This window comes from Cupressus sempervirens, chromosome 2 (assembly GCF_028749045.1).
Source record: "Cupressus sempervirens isolate cs-2001-9-10 chromosome 2, ASM2874904v1, whole genome shotgun sequence".
Lineage (NCBI taxonomy): Eukaryota > Viridiplantae > Streptophyta > Pinopsida > Cupressales > Cupressaceae > Cupressus > Cupressus sempervirens.
This window is the reverse complement of record NC_143119.1, coordinates 393282409-393288283: the sequence shown is the minus strand read 5'-3', so window position 1 is coordinate 393288283 and position 5875 is coordinate 393282409. Positions and strand designations below refer to the sequence as shown.

General features: G+C 35.1%; 1 pseudogene; it reads right to left on the bottom strand.

Annotated features, from left to right (window-relative positions):
• Positions 1–585: 585 nt before the first annotated feature.
• LOC149572789 (uncharacterized) lies at positions 586–5231 on the bottom strand (annotated as a pseudogene).
• Positions 5232–5875: the final 644 nt, after the last annotated feature.

Genomic DNA, 5875 nt, shown 5'->3' with positions numbered 1-5875 from the left:
CCTGGGGGAATCCAAGCCCTACTGGTATTGGGGGAGTGGCTCGTTGTAGTTCTGGTGATGTTAAATTCTTTTTCTCAGTTCATAAGGTTGATTTCACTAACAATCTCATGAAAGCTCAGGCTATTTTATATACTGTGGAACAGTGTTGCTTGCGGGGATGGAGTAAGATTATCTGTGAGTCTGATTCCCAGGTGGTGGTGAACTTGCTTTCTTCGCAGGAGCTTGAGAATGTTAGTTGGCAGCTGGCCACTGTTGTTAATCAGATTATTCTCTTCTCTACCTTTTTTCAATTCATTAGGTTCATGTATATTCCTCGTGAATGGAACAGAGCTGCTGATTGTTTAGCCAAATGGGCTTCTAGTCATGATCCGGGTTGGAATATTATGGATAGGAGGCAACTTTCCTTTGAGATGGTGCAAGAATTTGATGATCTTGTTGCTCAAGATCGAGCTCCTTGTTGAGCTCTCCTTGTTGTATTTCTTTCTGTCTTAATAAATTTTTACCCCTCTTTTTCCTACAAAAAATTCTGATCTTCCTCTTAAAAAAAGCAATCATAGAATTAGAGTTTCAAACAACTGGGTGAATTTAAATCCACTCCCTGTACTGGCAGAGGCAGTGATTTATGCGAAGAGTATTCTTTCCAACTTTGTCCATCAAATGTTTAAAAGAGGAACCTGATCCAGATTTAGTCAAAAAGAACCAGATTACCAATAAAATCATTGTATAATAGCATGATTTTCAAAGTGGTGTCCTACTCCTGTCATATAGGATTCAAAATGCCTATATCAAGGTAGATGATACATAATGGGTTTTTTTGACAAACAAGGATACTTTATATTTTCACGTAATTACTGTTTCCAATTTTGCATCGATACATGAAGCTTAGTCGATTACTTTGCCTGGAAAAAAAAAATTTGCTGCCAGCTCAGCTTGCAAGTCTGAGGTCATTAAAATTTTTCCTAAGTTTCGGATGAAAAATTCATTTTCTTCATTGCCTTTTTCAGCCACAGCCAATATGATTTTTAATGTTTGACAATTTCTGCAATACAAAAATATGTCATAAAATTGAAACTATATAACAAAATTACTACGTTCGAAAATATTTTATTGTGATTGGTCAGTTGTAATAAAATAATACTTTTTAAATGGACTAATAATTAGATTAATAAAATAGCCAAACCTTTAATCACTTGCATTGGTTTGCTCTCCTCCCTTCTTCAAATGAAAAGGGCAGGAAATTTAGGTGTACATTGTTTTGCATCAACAGTTTATATTTTGGAGGAATTGACAAAATCATTCTTCCAGTACGTAAAAAACTGCGCCGCAATGTAACGACGTTCTTCCAGTATGTAGAAACTACGCTGCAATGTAGCTTTTATTAAAATAGTTTAAACTACGCTGCAAGGAATTAGATGGGAGTTGGTGACATTAGTGAATAATTGAACTATGCATTATTGAAACTAACTTAGATCGGCTTATAACATGTTAAATATGCCCATATCAATTCCAATAAAAAATAATTCTTTGACATAAAAATCTAATATCTGAAGTAGACTTCAATTTTTCTCCCAAATATATTGACAAGCATGCTCATCTAGAAGGCCATAGGAACTTGCAGCCATGGTCATTTGTTGAGGTGCTTCGAAATAAATATGGGTTTGCTGAAATAGATGCTAATGATTTTCTTGTTCCCCTGTAACATTGTGAACTATCTAGATACTGCGCCTCATCTTCAAACATCATCATCATCTGGACAAACCCAGAAAAGGAGGAAAAGGAGGAATATGCTGAAGTTCAATGTTTAGCTGTCAAAGTGACATTGATATACAGAAGCCAAATCAATCTAGACAACCCAGAACAGAGATGAGACTGTCCAAAACAAGATGCATAAACAACAATTGATGTGGTGGATTATACATAAGGAGTAAATTAGAGAATGAATAAATAGAGAAAAACACATGGTAAACAATATATTTAAAGATATACTATAACTTTTAACAATATGGAACTTATAAGAATGGAGAAGAGGAAAGATTGCAGCTACTTATGATCAAAATATTCATCTTGCAAAAGCCTATAAGGAGTGGAAGGGGTGGAGCTTCATTTCTGAATTATAACTGCTATCTTTCGGCATATTATTGAAGAAACATTATCCGCACCACTGCTCCTCTAGATGACAGCGACCCCGCAAAGCACAACAAAGTTGTTCAATGTCAAAGATGAAAGCATATCTCTTACAGCAAGGTGGCTTCTTCAAGTGTAAGGGGAGGAACATGGTACCAGATACCAACTACATAAATAGAATACAGGGTGTGGTTAGAAAGGAGGTGAACAGTGCTTAGGTGTGGCTGGTAAGGAGAATAGGACGGTGCTGAAATTTTTTTTTTGTCAGGTTTTATGGATTCGTCTAGACTTCAAATATGCATGCAGATGTGGAAAAATGAATACTTAGGACTTAATCTTTTTGGACAGACTTATTTGCCTTTAGCGTAAAAAACAAGAGTACAATTGAGAATTATTGAGATCTGGACAGTCAGCTTCTTGTTTGATTATGACTACATAGAATCTCCATAGATTTGCCCAGTTAAGAACTATGAAAAAAATACTGAACTAGCTATAACACTCATGTATAAGTTTATTAAGATATGGAACGATTAAACTTATTTAGAAGTGCAATACTCAATTTGCACGTCAGTGCAACCACTGGAAATCAATTAGCATAGAAAATACGAGTCCACTAGAAAATAAAAGCAGCATTGTTCACCGTTTCAGTCCTTAAACACAAGCAAGCTTTTACAATTTTAGCATACAAAACATAGAAAGACTCTCAAATTGATGACACGATCATTGTATACCCGATCATGGCTTCATACAATGAGGAAATATAAATGAGCGACTTCAACAATTTGTCACTGTGGAGGTCATGACCCTTACAAATAATAAAAGTATTGTCATTTGCAAAGTCCTTTAATTTTTCTATGTAACCAGCATCAATCAGCCCGCACAGTGTCGCAACAACCTTATCACTTGGAACACAACCTTGTCTCTGCATTTGATCTATCTAAAACAAAGTTTTTCCCCAAGTCACGTCTTTTGCAGACAACATCAAATAATGAGTTGTATGAGTTGTATGGGATTCTCAGTTGGAACCCAACGATGAGTTGTATGTGATGTCATTTGGAATCAAACCTTTTACTTTCATTTCAGCTAACATTGACCAAGCAATATCAAACTTATTTTCTTTGCGTAATGCATCAACTTATTTTCTTTGCGTAATGCATCAATTAGTGTAAAATAGGTTACGAAATTTGGAGTAATGTCTATCATTTTCATATTTGTAAAAAGCTTGAAAGCCTCATCCACTTCATCAAGTTTACAATAGTCATTAATCAAAGTGTTGTAAGTTACAACATTTGGAGTAATACCAATTATTTTCATACTTTCAAAAAGCTTGAGAGCCTCATCCATTTTACTAAGTTTACAATAGCCATTAATCAAAGAGTTATAAGTTACAACATTTGGAGTAATGCCAATTACTTCCATACTTTTAAAAAGCTTGGCAGCTTCTTCCATCTTACCAATTTTACAATAACCGTCAATCAAAGAACTATAAGCTATAATATTTGGAATAATGTCAATCATTTCCATACTTTTAAAAAGCTTGAGAGCTACTTCCATCTCACCAATTTTACAATAACCGTCAATCAAAGAGCTATAAGCTACAACATTTAGAGTAATGCCAATCATTCCCATAATTTTAAAAAGCTTGACACGTTCTTCCATCTCACCAATTTTACAATAACCGTCAATCAAAGAGTTATAAGCTATTACATTATAGGAGCGATGCCTTCAAGATAATTGATTAGTAGATGCGCACTAGCAAGATCACCTGCTTTGCATAGACCATCAAAGATTGTGTTGTATGTCACGTCATCAGTTTTTATACTGTTTATTCCCATTTTGTCTAACATTTGAAATGCCATGCTCATGTTTCCCGTCCTACAGAATGCACGTATCAAAATATTATATGTTACCACATTAGGAAGACATCCCCTGCCTTCCATTTGAGAAAAAAGTGCAAATGCCTCCCTTACCCTTTTGCTTTGACATAAACCATCAATCAGAGAGCTGTACATAACAACATTTGGTTGCAAACCCTTTCTCAACATGTATTGGAAACAATCTAAAGCCTTGTTCAGCTTGTCATTTCTGCGAAGTCCATTAATAACTGTACAAAATGTCACTTAATTTGGAAAATAGCCATCTTGAATCATTTTGCATAGAAAAGATAGAGATTCATTTACTCTTTTTACTTTAAAGAAATGATCAATCACAGTATTATAAGTAACAATATCTGGAAAACAGTGACAACGTCTCATTCCAGCTAATAAATCCAGGGCTTCATCTTCCCTGGCCACCTTGCAAAGACCGTAGATCAGGGTATTATATAAAAGAGTATTTGGAAATATGCCCTCTTGTATCAGTTGAGCTACCAATACTAAAGATTCATCTATCCTACCTTTCTTGCAGAGAACATCAATTAGGGTGCTGTAGGTAACAATATCAGGAAAACAATGGTCACTCCTCATTTTGTCCAAGAATACTAGTGCTCCCTCAATTCTGCCGCTTCTACCCAAAGCCTTTATGAGGGTACTATAAGCGACGACATTTGCATGGATGCCCTTATCTTCCATTTCAGCAAGGAGAAGGTAAATTCGATGGAGGTCGCCGTCATTCCCAAGACCGTCCAAAAGGACAGTGAAGGATACAACATTGAGAGGAAGGCGTTTAGAAATGGCTCAATGGAAGTAATCCCAAGCTTTGCTTGTGTTGCCTGATTTACAGAGGGCATTAATAGGTTTAGTGAATCGTACAACATCAGAGGTAGGAGATAGGTTCTCTAAAAACTTGTCGGTGTGTGGAGAGTTGTGGCAGTGTGCAGAAAACGAAGGAGGGCAGAGGAAGGATGAATAGAAATAAAATGAGTGGGTAATATCTGTTAACTCTTTCAAGATTGGAAGTAGTCGGCCTTTCATGGTGAAGCTACCCTCTGTTTCCCTCGGATTTCTTCTCAAATGAACCGAATGCTCGTTTCTCTTTCTTCACTTGTCTAGATTACGCATTGCCTTTTTTTCATGTCTGTAGGGCAAAAATGAACCCTAGAGGAGAGGTTTTCATGTGTCCTTGGATATTTCCTGTGAAGAATTGTTTAAAGATTTTTTTTGTGTTGATTATGTACTCTTCCGCAATGCTGGCTCTTTTATGACTTATTTTTAAAATCTTTTAAAATTTGTCAACGTTTCAAAAAGACCACAAAAAACCATTAGTAAATTGGATATTTAGAATTTTAATTAAAATTATTTACATTTTAATATTATATTTGAATTTATTTAAAATAATATTATTTTATATATCAAAAGTATTTATTATTACTTTTGATTCTATTTTTCTATCATTATTAATGAATTAACTATACATTTACATATATAGAATATATGTATATATACACACACACACAAACAAAAGGAAAAACAAGAGCAAAAATTTATTAAATCAAAACAAAGGAATTACAAGGGGCTCCATACCCAACAAATTGAGAGAAGCACCATTAGAACTAGTTAATGTTATCCTTCCCCACGGGCCACTAAAAGCTCCATCCCAAGATAATCAACAGGAAACATATCCTTTAATGTCATATTCCAACCAACTTTGTTCTCTGACGCCCATTTCGCCAACACATCAACCACTCCATTCCATTCCCTAGGAATATGACAAAAGGAGATGAAATCCACATACCTACACATATACAAAATCTCTCTAACAACTGAGGCTAATTGTCAATTAACATTCATCACACTGTAGTTTTTTAACATAT